This window comes from Syngnathoides biaculeatus, chromosome 14 (assembly GCF_019802595.1).
Source record: "Syngnathoides biaculeatus isolate LvHL_M chromosome 14, ASM1980259v1, whole genome shotgun sequence".
NCBI lineage: Eukaryota > Metazoa > Chordata > Actinopteri > Syngnathiformes > Syngnathidae > Syngnathoides > Syngnathoides biaculeatus.
In genome coordinates, this window is record NC_084653.1 from 14003383 (window position 1) to 14021019 (window position 17637).

Below are 17637 nucleotides of genomic sequence, written 5' to 3' on the forward strand. Positions count from 1 at the left end.
AAAGGGAGAGAAAATGAGCTTGTCAGGAAAAACGCCAAGCTCAACATCAACTTTGATACTAATATTTGTTCCTTCTTCAACACCTCAAACTATAAAACAACAAAGATGTGTAAGGTTGTGTTTGCAAGTCATATTTTTACGAAAAGGTTTGTTCCAGTCGGGTTCAACCACTCTTGCGGTGGGAAGCTGGCCTAACACGACCATAATCCATTTCCCTTTTACGTATCTTGGGTGCCATTCTGACTCTTTCGCCCCTTTATCACTTTTTAGGAAAAAGTTCCATGCGAGCATCTCACATTGCGGCCGCTGGTCGCATCTAATTGGCCTAATGTGCTCATACTTTGAAGAAAATAAGTATTTGAACACCCTGCTATATTGCAAGTTGATTGTATGATTTTTTAACAATTTCTTTGTGTGATACAGCTGCAAATAAGTATTTAAACACCTTGGAAAAACAATGTTAATATTTGGTACAGTAGCCTTGGTTTGCAATTCCAGAGGTCAAATATTTCCTGTAATTGTTTACCAGGTGTGCACACAATGCAGGTGGGATTTTGGCCCACTCCTCCACACAGATGTTCTCTAAATCAGACAGGTTTTCATCAATCATACATTGTGATTTTTAAGATTTTTCTTTTTAGATTATCTCTCTCACAGTGGACATGCACCTACGATGAAAATTTCAGACGCACTCCATGATTTCTAAGTGGGAGAACTTGCAATATAGCAGGGTGTTCAAATATTCATTTTCTTCACTGTAGGTGGAATTTCTGCTGAACAAACATTTCCGTCGAGACATATTTTGACGTTGTGTTAATTAAAGAGATACAACAATGGAATCAATAGAGTAACCTACGTATTTGAAATAATGTTTTTTGGAAGATAATGAAACAATTTCTGAACTTTTTTCTTTGCGGCTTCAATCACAAACAGAATTAGGTTTGTGATTGGACGATTGAGGATGTTGTTGCAAGCGCTATACACAAAGTCAGTGAAGCACGTCATACTTTTTAGATCCTTCCATTCGCAAACTGAAAATAATGCGAACTAGAGATAAATTTTCTTCAAACATATTGTACATAACCCGAATTGTTCGTAAACCGTTGTTTGTAACCTGAGGTTACACTCATTTACATTTTTTGATCAATAGAATGTTTAAAACATTCCTTAGTGAACACATTGTTTGTGATAGTCCATAATATAAAACGTGCTATTTTCTGCTGCCTCACAATTCCATCTTTAAATATGTTAACTCCAGCAACTAATCGGACTCCTTGAACAAAGAACGGCGCAATTTCTTCTTGTCTTTGTGTGGAGAGCTGGCAGCCTAACAGTCATGAAAAAAAAAATAGACCAGCTGTGTTAAAAGATTGATTTCTAACACTGGTGGTTAGCATGTGGTGGCTTCACTTGATTATTATTCTTCATGATATTTTGTTCACCAGGTGCCCAGAAACCACAAATGGCTCGTTCGCTCCAGTTGATGCGAAAAGCTGACAGATTCCTGGTTTTGTGTTACAATTACTATAAATGAGGTGTTTGCAAGTCAATCCAGTGTTACCAAGGTCAGTCTGACTGCTGCCATCCTGTCAACGGCATTTCCAAAGCTAGTCCCGCATTTCTACCATAATGAGGATATTTGGGCTTTCTGCTAATTTGAGGGATTGCAGACTGTCGTGGCTTCATTTCTGTCTTAACATTTCATATGAATAACATACCTCAAATGTGGGGAATGGAGAAAGAAAAAAAAAAAGCTTCAGAGGGTCCGTCAGAGTTGAAGTTCAGCCTGTAGTTTAGCGCTCTCATTTGGATTAACCATGAGACAGCAGTAACAGCATTCAAATAATCCTCTGATGAGTTTTAAAGAAGGAGTGCATCTTGAAAGAAAAAAGAAAACGATGACTTATAGTGATGTGAAGAAATGAGCATTAACATTAAACTCATAATACTATATTTGCTCATATAGCGGCTTGGGGTATTTATCTGTGCTGAGCGAGGAATTTATTAGGGTAGAATTATATATTTGTATGCACTTATAAAATATTAAATAGCGAGAGTTGAAGGAGACATTCAAAATCTACTTTTTAATTGCTTGTACCGAAATAATTGAGATGGTTAAATTGGTGAGTGAATTTGTCCCACCACTACTTAAGAGATATTAATGGAAAATACATCCTGCAAAAATAATAACATTCTTAATAAACGTTAAATCGACTATCATCACTGTCATCGCTTTTGTGTTGACTGCAACAAATTTGATTTTTTTCCAAACCCGAGTTACAAGATCAATGACATCATTGATTAAGTTGACATCAACCCGACTGTCACCAATAAAGTTATGAAAAGCTTAGTTATGAGATATGAATGGAAAATATTGACTGTCTTCATTCTACCCATCAACCTGTTTTCTATACTGCTTATCCTCAACCATTGTGACTCCCATTCACACCCAATGACAAATTGAAGTCTTCACTGAACATAACATGCATTTTTTTTTTTTTACCCATAGGAGAGTCAACTTCTAAGACTCCCATGCCCCTGAGGCTATCTCCATTTAAGTTTTCAATAAATGGACTTTTGCTTTTCTTAATAGTTTCAGCTTCTACGGCCTAACAGAGTGAGGCAACTGCAGAGTCAGCACAGCGACAGCAGAGATAAAATGGGGGCTGCAATGCAAAGCACTGAACTCGGCCAGTCTTGATAGTGGTTTAAAAAAAAATGAAATGAAATAAAACACGACTGGTTTTCACAGACTTATGGTTTGTGAAGGGATTTATCCAGTTTGTAAAATCTGGAGGATGATATTCATTTTGGGTACAAGGCTCAGGCATCGTCAGGTGGAGATTGACGCTGTGGACAATCTGGAGGCAATCGAGTGTCAGTCTCGAAGACATTACTATCATCCATCAGAAGCGACATTGGAATTGGGTTTGTTTGTGGAAAATGGGTTCTTAAAAGGATTCCAGCATCTAAGAGTTCTTTATTCTATTTAGAGAAGAGCTCACAAAGTACCTCTTCATCGCACTCCCCTTGTCTCTTCCTATCGCGCTCTCTCTTGCGTGCAGTCACTCACACACACACACACACACACCTACGTACCCACACACACACACGCAACACATACAAATAGTGACACACACTCCCCAGCGCAGTGCTGTCAGCAGAATCCCCTGACAAGCTTTAAGGCACGAAGAAGGATTATTGTTATGGGTAAAGAGAAATGCAAAAAAATGAAATACAAAATTGTCTCTTGTATGCTACCCATTGCCCACCCCCCAAAAAACACATTCAAAGCGTATTATACACAGGGAAATGGAAGTTGAGGGGGGAAAATTTTGCATTTTATTTTTAAAAAAAAGGTATACTGTACTTTCTTTCCAATATGATGTGTAACATTCATTAAGTTAACTAAGTTTAAAGTTTAGAAGAACACACACGGCTAAGATCTTACTTCTGACACCATTTGTAACAGAAGGAGTAATATCCACAACAAATATTTCAACTCAAGACTGTTAGCTTGAGAAAAAAAAAAATCTACCCTGATCGAACCATGCAGAGCAGTTGACGTCAAAGTATGATGAGCGAGAGGTCTGACGGTGGTTATAGGATTCCATTCATTGTGCAAAACAAATGACACGTATTGATCCATAATAGGTGCTGATGAATAGGTCAAAGTGGAGAAGAATGCTGATGGTTAGGTGACTGTATGATATTTAAAAGTAAAATTCAATATAAACCCTGTTTCAAGCTCAATACAGCAGCTGTTTCTATGGTGACCAAAGTGTTGAAAAAAAAAACAAAAACAAAAAAATACAACATAACCAGAAACATTCCCTTGCTTATTTCTCACTATGAATTTTCCAAGACGAAAGTAACTCCCTTGTGTCGTTTAAATTGTGTCCAAGTGTGGGATCCTTTTGCAAAAGTGGCTTATAGTTGTTGGCAGCTCTGAGGTTTTATTGCTCCCGCACATCGGAGGCTGAGCTGAGCGAGAAGAAAGTGTGTGTGTGTGTGTGTGTGTGTGGGGGGGGGGGGGGATGATGGGAGGAAACAGTAAGGGAAGTGCACTGCTGCGTGGGGGGAGGGGAGAGCCTAGCTGCCGAGGAAGCTGGAGTGGGTATGCTGTCGGCAAAAGAGCGGAATGCGTTGCGAGCGGGGGCTGCCAGCCAACCCTGGGCAAGGTGGGGAGTCGGGCAGGGACGAGGAGCATATGGCTTCAGGCCATTAACACACGAGGTACCAGTGGAAGTAGAGGCAATGCTCAACACTGCTATGCAGGCCACCCGTTACGACACTGGATCCGACCACATCGAAAATGTCCATTATCTGTGTCCCTTGTCCTCATTAGGGGAGCAGGGGAGCTCCAGCCTATCCCAGCTCACTTGGTGCGATAGTTGGGGTACAACCTGGAGGGCTCGCCACCCAATCGTAGGAAATGAACAGACACAAATGCATTCATATTCACAGCTAAAGACAATTTAATTCCCAGTCTTTACTGAGTCGGAGCACAAATGCTGCATTACAAAATCTCATTACACACCAAACAAAAATACTCTATGATACAAAATGAATAATATACAGGGTGGCCTTGAGAAATGTAAAAAAATTAAATTTGAACACATCGATTCGCCTCTCAATCTCGTGTTCCATTCTTCCCTCACTTGTGAACAAGACCCCAAGATACTTGAACTCCTCCACTTGTGACAGGCTCTTATCCCTGACCTGGAGAGGGTATCCCACCCTTTTCCAAATCAGGACCATGGTCTCAGATTTGGAGGTGCTGATTCTCATCCCAGCCACTTCACACTCAGCTGAGAACCGCTCCGGTGAGATTTGGAGATCATGGCTTGATGAAGCCAACAGAACCACATAATCTGCAAAAAGCAGAGATGCTATATGGAGGTCACCCTTCTACGCCTCGGCTGTGCCTAGAAATTCTGTCCATAAAATAGCTGTGACAAAGGGCAGCCTTGGCACATCCCAATCCAAACTCTAACACCGGTCATACAACGAATGAATTGCCCATTTGAGGGGGTTCGGTACCAAATACTCCCGAAGTACCCCCCACAGGACTCCCCAAGGTACACAGTCAAACACCTTCTCCAAGTCCACAAAACACATGTAGACTTGTTTGGGCGAAATCCCATTCACCCTCAAGGGAAAAATTATTATTATAATTATTCAAAGAGTCCCCATCTACTGTGGGGAAATATGTTTAAGACCCAAGCACAACAGCAAAAATCTCCAGCATAGAGGCACCGTGTAAAACATTTCACCCCTCCTACATTTTTGGCAGTGTGATTTTTTATTTTATTTTTTTTTTGCAATGATGTGGGATCGGCTCTTTAAGATAATTTAATTATCAATTTTCCAATGAAAAGCAATGTTCAGAATGCCAGGTCACATTGTTCTTTAAATTGCAAATTAGTTCAGATGAAATCAATGGAGCCTTGGCTGGTCATTTGCTTCATGAGGCTATTAGTCAACAATCACTGAATCCTTAATGACTGATGAATCAGATACCATGCCTAGCTCCAATCTCCGTCTGATTAAAATCGTGATTCAGCGGTGCTCCCCAGGTTTTTGGTACTTTTGGTATATCTTGAGCGTTTCAGAAATAAGCACAAAGATGAGTTTGATGTCGTAAAGTCGAAAGAAAGAGCATAAACAAGTCCAGACTCAGTGAGTCGGAGTGACAAGAATAGAAATGGAAAATCCCAGAGGAGCATGTTGCCGGTAGACAACATGTGCATGTAGCTTTGTGCTTCGGCTGCACCATTGATTCCTCTGCCCTTCAGGGATGGTGGCAGCTCTACCTACCAAGAGCATCACAGGTTTTCCCAAAAGCTAAGCTGCCAATATTATCATACTAACACAACATGTAACACTTTGTCCCGAGTGTCCGTTGTCTCTAATGGTGAGCACTCGCTCTGCTGATACCCCGAAACGAACGTGTCTTCTGTTCTGAAGAGAAGATACGGATGGATCTCCAGTGGTTTCATCACCCAGGTTCACCCCGCTTGTATCCCCGCAGCTCATGCATCCGTGATTTATTCCCATCCGTTGGGGGCTTGACAAATCCCTAAAGACACAATTAACGTGCTTCCCCTTCGAGAAGGCAGCATGGTTCATCTAAAGGGGATAATGAATCCAGGACGTCTGGTGCCCATTATGTGGGCTTCACTCCGACATGTCGACGCACATCTTCACTGAAGTGTAATGATCGCATTCAAATATATTGCGAGAATGTCAACTCTCTTGGAAGTAAAAAGAAAAGAAAAAAAAGAAATCTTAAAGTTTCATTGAATGTTTTGCCAACCTTTTGCAATGAGCAGAATTTGAAAGATAAATGTATCAGGTGTGTTTCTGGATTCCATAGTGGCTCAACCAATAATTTACACATCAAGGTTTACTTAACACAAGTAAGGAGGGTGGGACCAGACAATCTCAAAGTCACGAGTATCACAAATAGTTACGTAATTCAAAAGTCTGAAAAGATTCTAAGGATGAGTCTAAGGCCAGGTAGACGCATAAAGATTTTTCCACTCCTAAAGCATTTTTTTTTATCTGCTACTGATCCAACACAAAGATTACATGTATATTTGTACTTAAGCGGTACATTCGCTTACATCCTGTGCATCACTTGAGGACGAAGCTATGCAAGCAAGGAGCAATTACTAAAATTGTCCTCTAAAATCTGAAGAGCATATCAAGAGTGAAGGTTTGCGTGTGCCAGGAGACCTGGAGAAGCTCATTCATGGTTTTATCTCAAGGAGACTTGACTATTGTAATGGCCTTCTGACTGGACTCCCCTAAAAGAGCTTTAAACATCTGCAACTTATTCAAAATACTGTAGTTTGCATTCTGAGCAGAACCAGAGGTCGGCACATATTACTTCAATTCGGAAGTCTTTACAGCAGCTCCCAGTCAGCTTTAGAATAGATTTTAAACTTTTGCTATTTGTCTATATGTCACTAAATGGTTTAGGTCCTTATAGATGAAAGAGAGGCTGTGGCCATGCCACCCTGAGAACGCCTGATCTCGTCAGATCTCGGAAGCTAAGTGGGTTTGGCCCTGGTTAGTACTTGGGTGGGAGACCGCTTGGGAATACCAGGTACTCTAAGCTTCTCTCCGCGGCTAAATGCAGAGAGGTTGCGTCAGGAAGGGCATCCAGCGTAAATCTGTGCCAAACAAATATGCGTTCATCTAAGAGGACACTCTGTGGCGACCCCTAATGGGACAAGCTGAAAGGAAAAGAAGAAGAAGATGAAAGAGAGGCTATTAAAAGACAAACACAGTAGGGCAGTAGGGGGTCCGAGATCAACAGCCTCAAGTCAAATAGTAGAGCACAGGGTACAAAGCAGGTAGCAATTAGAATCAGAATCGTCTTTATTTGCCAAGTATGTCAAAAACACACGAGGAATTTGGCTCTAGTAGTTGGAGCCACTCTAATACGACAACAGATCGTCAATTGACAGAAAATACTTTTGAGACAGTCACTTCACCAAAATGGAATAAGTTGCCAACAGAAGTGATGTGAGCCCCAACTGTGAATCTTTAAGTTAAATTGAAAAACTACTCTTATGCAAGAGCTTTTCAGAGGAATTTCACTTTTAAACATTTCTTGCACTGTTTTCTTGCATTTCTTGCAACCGCTGTTTTAATGTGACTTTTTTTTTAAAGGTTTATAATCTGTTTTTGTACAGTTACCTCCTCTATGTAATCGACTATATAAATAAAGCGGCTTTTCTTTGTTCTCTTTTGCTAAGAAACCTAATCCATAAAACCGAGTGACACCCTAGAGTCAAGGCACCACTGTCAGTATACTACAATACAAAGATATTGTCTGTTGCACTTATCTGTAAGTCCCAGTAAGTGGAGATATTTGTATGAAAAAAAACCATGAACTTCAAGTGTTTCTTATGATATTTAAGCCTAAATGCAGGTGAGCCATGAGGGTGCCTGAATAATTTAAGGATGGAGGACAATGTAAAGTGTTAGCGCATCTGTGAGATCTCTCTGAGGACTCGACAGAATTGACCAGACAGACAGGAGATAGCGGTACCGACATGGTTCAGGAGGTTATGAGACCATGTGGCAATCAGACGTTCACAGACTGTGGCTCCTTCCTTTACTTCCGCACCTAAAGGACAGGCAAACTTTCCCTGAAAAAGATCCCAAACACATAATGAGCTCCTCCAGTCTCTTCATCAAAGTGAGGGCTTTATAACGGTGTAAAAAATGTGGCACATTGTTAAGTGTAAGGTTCGTTTTACTGTCAAGAACAATGAAGTGATGATTCTTAGCTTCTTCACATCCCCAAACCATCCATCTAGCGACTGTATACTGTATTCCATTGCAACTGTCTTCATTAGGACTATAGGTGAGCAGGAGACCTATCCCAGCTTTTTTGGGGCGAGAGGCAGGGTACAAACTAGAATGGTCGACAGCCAATCACATGGCACACATAGACAAGGCAGCACAGCGGAGCGACTGGTTAGAGCACTGGCTCCTCAGTTCTGGGGACCGGGGATCAAATCCCAGCCCAGCATCCGTGGAGTTTGCATGTTCTCCCCGTGCCTGCGTGGGTTTTTGTCCCACACCCCCAAATCATGCATTCATTGGAGACTCTAAATTGCCCTTAGGTGTGATTGTGAGTGCGACTGTTGTCTTTCTCAATGTGCTCTGTGATTGGCTGGCAACCAGTTCAGGGCATTGCCCGCCTCCTGCCCGATGATAGCTGGGATCGGCTCAGGCACTCCCACGGCCCTTGTGAGGAAATGTATGGATGAATGCTATGTCAGCAAGCACATGTATTGTGCATGCAATGTCAGCAACAGATTGTGCCCAACTGTTGGCCTTCCACGGAAATATATGCAGTCAATAACCCAATAGCATGAACTCTAGTTTCGCAGTCACCAACCGGTTTATATTCAACATGGACAGCAGTGACTCTCCCGGGTCGTCACCCTGAGCACATCTTATACGTACAGCAGGTAACAGTCCTGCAGTTGTTACTTCCTCTCTGAAGTCAGTTTAACCCTTCGGGACCGGGAGCGCGACACTGAGAAGACAACGCGCTCTCGCCATAAATTACAGGTCAGCGCGAACTGGCATTTACGATGAAGTCGTCGGGAAAAGTTCAAGTGCGTTCATGGACACGAGCTTCCATACCAATGAAAACTATCCATTTTCCTTTCAATTACCCGTGCGGATAATAAAAGCGTGCATCAGGCCAAGATATTGGCTCCTTTGCTTATCAACTGCGATAAATGTTTCCAATTAATTACAACGGCTGATTTCTATTCCAGACAAAGAAGCAAAACAACTGCATGCAACACTTACTCTTAATTCAATGTTTAAAGCTTCCTTTGCACAACAATATATCAAGCCAAGGTAGGATGGCAATATTAGAAGGGTGCATTATTTTTTTTCCCCCGTGGACACAAAACAGGTAATTTTTTAATAATAATAATTTAGCTGAATTGTAGAAGCCCATTTAAGCACACGCATCAAATTATGCACACGGGATCTAACGGATGCATCTGTGTTTATAGATACAATGCAATGGCACCTACACAAAGCTCCTTTCGAAATGTCTAATTGGTGGCGTGGATAACGTGCATTATTTTCAAACGGCTCTCTCACCCATGAATAAACATGACCAGTTGATCCAGTCTCCCTCGTTTGCCGCCCACACCCACTTTAAAATGAGCAGATATGCTATTTTTCTCTCTCCAGGACCAGGAAGAGGGGGTTGACAACAATAAAAATGAGGAATGCAGAGGAAGACAATGTTTGTTTTTATCTTAGCGTTACACTTGCTTCATAAAACTACTAGTTAACATTTTGGACTTTACTAATAGTACGACCTGTGCGCAGATCTCAACTACTGCACAGTTTTGCCTCACTAGTAACATGTATGTTGTTGTCCTACTTGCGCTTTCCACATTATCTCAGCACAATACTCAAATGGAGTCATCAGTGAAATCCTTTTCGACATAGAATAAAATTTGGGAAGTCAAAAACTTGTGACAAATTTATGACCACTGTTTGGTTTATTTCAACCTTTTTATAGATTTCACCACAGTAATTCTTCATACATTTGCATGCATTAGACCTCCAAGAGGTTAGAACGACAAACTGTTTGTACGCAGGAGGTTTTTCTTTTTAAATGTCAGACAGAAATTGAGATGAAATAGGAATATGATGGATTTAACAAACTGTAGGTTCATGCAAGGTAGGCCAAGTTGCATTGTTTTGTCAGCAACACAGATTCCCCTTAGGTTCTGAGGTGCAGTACCAAATTGAATGATGACTTTTTCAACGCAGCAGTGTAGTGAATGAAGTGCTGCTTCCACGAGTGAAAATCCTGCTCCCTTTTTTTTCCCCGCTTGCCCCCCCACACCCCCACCCCCACCCTCCACACCCACACAATCTGGGCTCTGCTCCTGACAAGTAGAAGTCACTTGCTTGACACGCGCTCCCCTAACTCCATCCATGGTTGTCATGATAATGAAATCCGCAATCATCTCGGGCCCTGCACTGGATGAGACGGGACATCAAGTCGCTCATCTGAGACCCGTTTTCAGTTATGAAAATCTCCTTTAATTAACACTGCATGTATTAGGGCTAGGCGTGACAAACAATTAAGACTATGGAAGGGATTGAAAATAGAATAAGAGATTAAGTAATAGTAGAGTAAGTGGCATGATTGTTTTATTTAACAATTATTGTTCAGTATCTGCCATACTGTTGCTTGTTGAGTAAATTATGTTCACTAGCTCCATACAGCACTCACATCTCAAATTTTTTGGTTTACGGGTACTCTACAAGGGCCAATTTATGGTATTTACTGTTGTGGAAACAGCAATTCTAAGTAGGATAGTGGACTAACGTTGTATTATACCGACATCCTTATGTTGTTATTTTTTTATTCTACATTGTATGGAGCAGTAATACGATTAGTGTCTGAATGGTACTTGCCACCTCATCCAAGGTATACATAATGGAAAATTGACTTTGTAATTGCTTGTATGCAAATACTGGAGTGGAATCTTTGGAGTTCCCGGCCACCCAAGATGTAACAAAAAATTAAAAATCGCAATGTATCTAGCCTTTTCTGAAAAGGCAAATGCGTGTGAGTGTCCCATTTTTAATTTTTATAGCAACCAGGCAGTATGTGGGGCAAAATAAAGTAGAGATCATTTTGACAAACTAAAGCTAAAAACCTAACACACACCCACATACATGCTGTAACATAGCATGTTTGTATGTATATATGTATTATTTATTTACCTTCTTAAAAATGTTTATTGTCATTGTGTATTCTTAAAACGCTGGGAAAGGCTACAAGACCCCGCAACCCTGGTGAGGATAAGCGGTATGGAGACTAGATGGATGGATATTTCTGGGGTACCAAGATGGTAGAAAAACACTACGTATGTCTAAATGAAGCTCCTCATCTTGATTAAATAATGTTTTTGACAGCAAAGTCATGGTGGTTTATTTTATGTGCTTTACAGACTTAGGAGTTGAATTCGATCTGTGACCAAGTAACTCAAAACACTAAAATTTCCAAAATGATTGTACCTGCTTTTAATCTATTTCACCTCCCACACACCCCCAAATATTGTTTAATATGAAAAACAGCACTCTACAATATTGTAATTGATTTAAAAAAAAAAACCAAAACATCCCATTATAACTTTCGTGCAACTGAGATGAAAATGAAGAAAAATCAGTTTGTGCACCATGATTTATTGCTTCGAGCCCCGTTGACATTGTGCTTCTTCTGGTCTGTTTGCCTTTGCCACCAGGGGCAGTTTAATACAGGCATACACAATAAAGTAGGAGGAATTTGCAAGTAAGATCAAACTTGTATTTGTTTTCAGTAGTGTTTGTCTGCATGTGGTGCTGCGCCACTTGTGTTCAAATATCCATTGCTGAGAGTGTTTTAAGTACTGAACCAGAGATGCTAGTGTTGTTACCTCACATATGGCATTTTACATTGTGTGTTAGCATTAATCTGGTGGACTTTTTAAAATTTTGTGCTTTGACTCAATACATATCTTTGTTTTCAGTGCAAACTTAAACTGGGAAGAGCAGTGAACAGATTGGAGCGAGCAGCTGAGCATAAAAAAAGCGAAAAGGGAAGATTTTTAAAAAAGTGAATTCATGATGGCCAAACTACAAATTTATCAGGATATTTAGGCAAAGGGGAAAATGTTTGAATTCGTAAAAAAAAAAAATCAAAGAACGCTGCATTTAAGTAAGACTGTTTTATAAAATTAAAATTCCAGCTTTTTAAGTGCAGGCGATAAGGACTTTTATAATTATGGAAGTCCAAAGTAAAATCCAATTACAATTGCTTTCATTTTTTTGCTTTCATATTTCTTTCTATGCTGAGAGAGCATCACCTCAGCTGCGGTTACAGTAAGGAGTACATTCAAACTCATTTACATGAAGAAAAAGCGGCTCACAAATGATGATTTTACCATTTCGGCAACAAAACCTCCTTTTCTTTGTGATTTTATGACATCCGGAGTGCTCACGTTAAAGAGGGCACTGACTCAAAACCCTTTGCGTATGACACTTTTTCTGTTCAAAGAAAGAAAAAAAAACTCGTTACCTTTGTGACCTGCAATAAAATCATCAATCGCACGCAGTAGCCGCCGAGAGATCTCACGTACAGATAAGCCAAACATGGCGGGTCAGTCAGGGGCAGATTGTTGTCTTTTTACAAGCGAAACTCAGATTATTCTGCAATAAAATCCTTGCATCGGTTATGTTTTGTATTTAAAACAATAAGATACACGACTTGAACGGTATTTAACCACGTCAAGGCTATGTCGATGTGATTCCGAGCCGCCAGTGAACATTTTCTTTATACATCAGCGTCACGACATTGCATCAATTACTATAAAAAGATTTCCCATAAACTGGAGCTACTCTTGCGGATAATTGCATTATCAACATGGCTTCAAAAAAGGAAAAGGTCCGTTTGTTCGGCACACTCAGCAAATCATAAAGGACTCGTTGCAGCTTCACCGCAGAGTCTGGCGGCCTAGCTATTCAGTGTACTGGATATGTTAGATCAATGAATTATTTTACATTTAATGTCTTTTAACATCTCACGTTCCTTCTGTCTCTACATTTGTCACAGCTGCACAATCCAATGAAATTCAATTTCAGATTTACACCAAAAATCTATTTGTTATAACTACAAAAATGAATAAATCTATTTGCACTTTACTCGTAATCGTAAAAATGGACAGAAAGAACCCTTCAATACATGCGCCACAAACCTCGGACAGCAATATCCAAAATTTACTATTAAAAATTCTGCATCTCCTCATGTAAATCAATACAATTTTAGAAATTTTACAAACATACATAGACACTGTAAAGTAAACACTTGTGACAATATTTTTAGCCGACTGCATATTTATATTCTGCTGGCGAGCCACCCGGCAAGTGCCAAGCTCCGCTCCCTGTTGCTCGCCTCCTGTCACGTAGATCATCTGCAAATAAAAAGTTTTTGTGTGACTAATGTGAAGTCACATCTAATGTTTTAATAAATGTGAAAAACACTGTTTTGCGGGGATAATTGCAATCTTTCCCTTTGACTCAAAAATATATGATTGCATTTTTACATTTTTTGTATGTCATTATGTTTACACAAACTAAAACCAACAGATATTCCGAAAGCTGAAATTGTTAGAGGCTAAGTGACTTTCCGTAGTGTGTTTTGAAGTTTTTATGTCTCAAAGTATTTTCAAAATGGCTGTCTGCTGCCATACTAGAGTGGCTCCGACTACAGCTCTACAAATTAAAACAATTTCCTAGTGTGTTTTTGACATACTTGCCAATAAAGAGGATTCAGATTCTGATTGTATTGCTATGTAATTCTCATAATACTTACATTTTTGTCTAAAGAAAACATTTCATTTTCCTCAAAAATGTACAACTTGATTCTCGTACTTCAAACCCAATCCCAATGAAGTTGGGACTTTGTGTTAAACAGAAATGAAAACAGAATACAGTTATGTGCAAATCATCTTCAACGTACATTTAATTCAATACAGTACAAACACAAGTTTTAATGTTCAAACTTATCAATTTTATTGTTTTACCAAATAATGATCAGCTAAAAAATTAGTTATGTTATCATCTGATACATAATATCATCTAAAAGGTTTAGAGAATCTGGAGAAATCACTGCATGTAAGCGACAAGGCCAAAAAACAACATTGAATAGCGGTGACTTGGAATTTGTCAAGCAGCACGGCATCACAAACTAACATCATTGCCACATGGGCTCAGGAACTCTTCAGAAAATCAATGTCAGTAAATACAGTTTGACGCAACACCTGTAATAGCAATTTAAAACTCTACAATGCATCTCAAACATAGCACTCATTTAAAAAAATATGCAACACATTCCAATTACACTGCAACTATAATCTAAAAAAAAGATCTCAAAAATGGATTACTTTTTCTTGTATTACAACTTTAATATAAAAACTACACAATTTTTATTCAAAAGCAATAGATTAATTTATTATCGTGACATTACAACTTCAGCAAGACAATGTTTTTTTAATTCATAAAAATGTCTACAAAAAAACTCTATTTTAATAAGATTACAACAGCAATTTCGAATTCCATCCAACCATCCATTTTCTTAGCCGCTTATTCTCACGAGGGTTGCGGGGGGTGCTGGAGCCTATCCCAGCTGTCAACAGGCAGGAGGCTGGGTACACCCTGATCTGGTTGCCAGCCAATCACAGAGCACATCATGACAAACAGCCGCACTCACACTCACACCTAGGGGCAATTTAGAGTGTCCAATTAATGTTGCATGTTTTTGGGATGTAGGAGGAAATTGGAGATCCCAGACCTCATGGACCTCAGAACTTTGAGGCCAAAACCACAGCTGAACCACCGTGCCGAATTACATAACTTTATTCGCACACTATTAAAAATGTAATCTAAAAATTATCCAACCATGGTTCTTGAATGAAAAAAATATATATATTCATTGTTTTCACCCCCCCCCCCATACTTTTCTTTTGAATTGTAATACTCCTTCTTAATGGCCAAAACTTTTTCTTACTGAATCATTGTAGTATTGGACTTTTTGCGGATCTTTTGAGGCGCCTCTTGTGTTATATCTCATTAGATTGTGCAAGTAGATGTTTTATTGATCCTTTGGGAAATTGTGTGTGTCGTTAGCCTGTTGTGTGCATTGGCTGTGGACCTGAATAATTCCTGCAAACCCAACATGCTGAGGTGGTACAATTTGTACTAGATACAGTAGATAATGCCTCTTGTTTAGTCATCCCCAACTTTTAATGGAAGAGGCTTCAGTTTTTCCTCGGTGTAAACCGTCTCAGCCCCTGCGTTAATTGCAGTGCTATGTGAAGCTGATACACTGAGCACAACAATGTGAAAACATTCACTATCTCACCACGGCGCAAAGACAAAACTTAGACCAAAAAAATAAATAAAAAATACAACAGAGCCTGTACGCCTGGCGTTATTCCAGGAGCAAACCCACACGTCTCATTTGGAGTGCGCATGAAGTTGTGATCAAAACACCTTGGGCTCCGACTCAAAAGGAAGCTAGGACGTTCTTACACAATGTAGAGGTTGGAAATAAAAGTACAAAGTAGAGCAATCCAACATGCTGTGCACTGGATATTTTGTCGCAAAGGCGCAAAAGTTCACCATAGAAAGCGAGTTGTTGTCTCGCAGCGAGCCAAAACTACGTCTTTGTTAGGCTTTAATTGATACGTGAAAAGACACAAAAACCAGCTGAATCGGATGACACCCTTGCTAATAAACACCAACCTTCACGTAAATATTACATGTTATTACACCCCCATTGTGCTGCAATCACGCCTGTGGGTAATTTTCCCATTTCACTCGACTCCTCCTTAAGCGCGTCGCCATTGCGCCATCATAACAAAGCAATTTTATTCTGCCGTCTCATATTTGCCTGCTTTATTACACAAATCCTGTTATCGTTGTCATATTATAGGAATGAAACAAGCTAAGTTTAGGTGCAGTGCTGCAATCCTGCATACTCAAGGAGAAGTTGCCATGGAAACAGAGTTGCATTGGCCAGAAATGAAAGCGTCTGAGGATTTCGACTTTTCACTGTACATCAATTTTTAACTGTGGATTGTTTCTAAGTCAGCCCCCTTTTTTTCTCCACCACTACCGCCACTCGTCCGCCAGGTAAACAAGAGTGCGTAACAGCCCTGTAATAAACAACCCAAATACAAGCTATGACTGCGATGCCGCACATTAGTCTCTGTCGACACTGTAAATCTTTGAAGCTACATCTGTGAAAGTCACAATGTGCATTTACATGATCGGGTTCATCCTAAAAATAAATTTTGAGAGATGTAGAACATTTGACAAAATTAGCAATACTTAGCAATTACCAGTAGTGACACACAAGATGGCAGACGAGGGAATCCTGGGACTGTGGGGATGTCATCGGAAATCTATGTACACATTTATTATACTTAATAGGTCTTCTGCTCAAAGGAGAAATATAATTTTCCAGAGGATGTGCCACATAGTTTGTTTGTTGGCATTAACAAATGATGTGTCGTACTTACAACCAAGGGACTTGGCACCATGAGACTCCAGTCTATGTCTTGGGTCTCGAGGACAAATTTGGTCTCTCACAATGGCCCGATGTCAGACTGCTCCCATAAAACTCTGCTGTCTCTGAGTCGGAACACTAGCAACACTACACGGCATACTGTATATAATGTGCTGTATTGCTGTATCCTGTCTTTTATGATTATTGGGATAATCTTGTCAAATCAAGCTGCTGGGGGAGGTGTGGCCGGAAAAAGATGGCACCGACGATGGGAATCGTAATGAGGAAGAGGCATTTGTTTTCATTGCAGCAATGTCACGTGGTGTCACCCGTGGGCGGGTCCAACCAAATGCATCTTTCTCCCAAAAGTATGCCACGGAGTTAGTTGAGCCACTTTCACGGCGTACCAGAAGCACAATAGGAGAGCCAAAATTTCTTGACTTCTCCCTTTCAAACAGAATTTCCCGACGCATGATATCGCTGTGTCCAACATGCAACTCCACATTTGCCTCAGGCGTCCAATCAGATATGACTCTGATGTCCGCCGATGTGATGAGTCAATGAACAGATCAGAAATTGACAAATGAAATTAATACGCACACTCACATACACTTTCAACGTATAAGAGGACAATGAACTGATGAAATGAGCTGTTTTTGTTTTTTTTAAAACGCTTCTACTCATAACACTTCCAGACAGTTACTGGCCCGCATTTGTGAAAATTGCTGAGCTTTGACCCGTTATGAAAGGAAGTCATTTTAAGAGTGGGTTTTGAAAAGTGTCCCTTTCAAATAGCTGGAACTAGAAGGTCATGAAAGTCAAATATAGGCGCAAAATCAGAATTGGGTATCATTCAGCCTGAGTGGTTCGACATTGTGGATTTGATGTTTCCGAAGTCTTCAGAACTCCACTGGCAGGGTGACCAAGCTTTCCAAACACACACGACTGGCTTGTAACATGTTCAGTGTGAATGCTGCCCCTCGCCCCAAGTCAATGATACAGGCCTCCGGAACACC

At 40.2% G+C, this 17637-nt stretch overlaps 1 protein-coding gene and 1 pseudogene across 1 annotated transcript in view; one reads left to right on the forward strand and one right to left on the reverse strand.

The window, feature by feature from the left end:
- The window catches only part of kcnj3a (potassium inwardly rectifying channel subfamily J member 3a), a 49162-nt gene that overhangs the window by 22490 nt on the left and 9035 nt on the right, over positions 1-17637 (reverse strand). The window lies entirely within an intron of this gene.
- Positions 7008-7126, forward strand: LOC133512791 (5S ribosomal RNA; annotated as a pseudogene).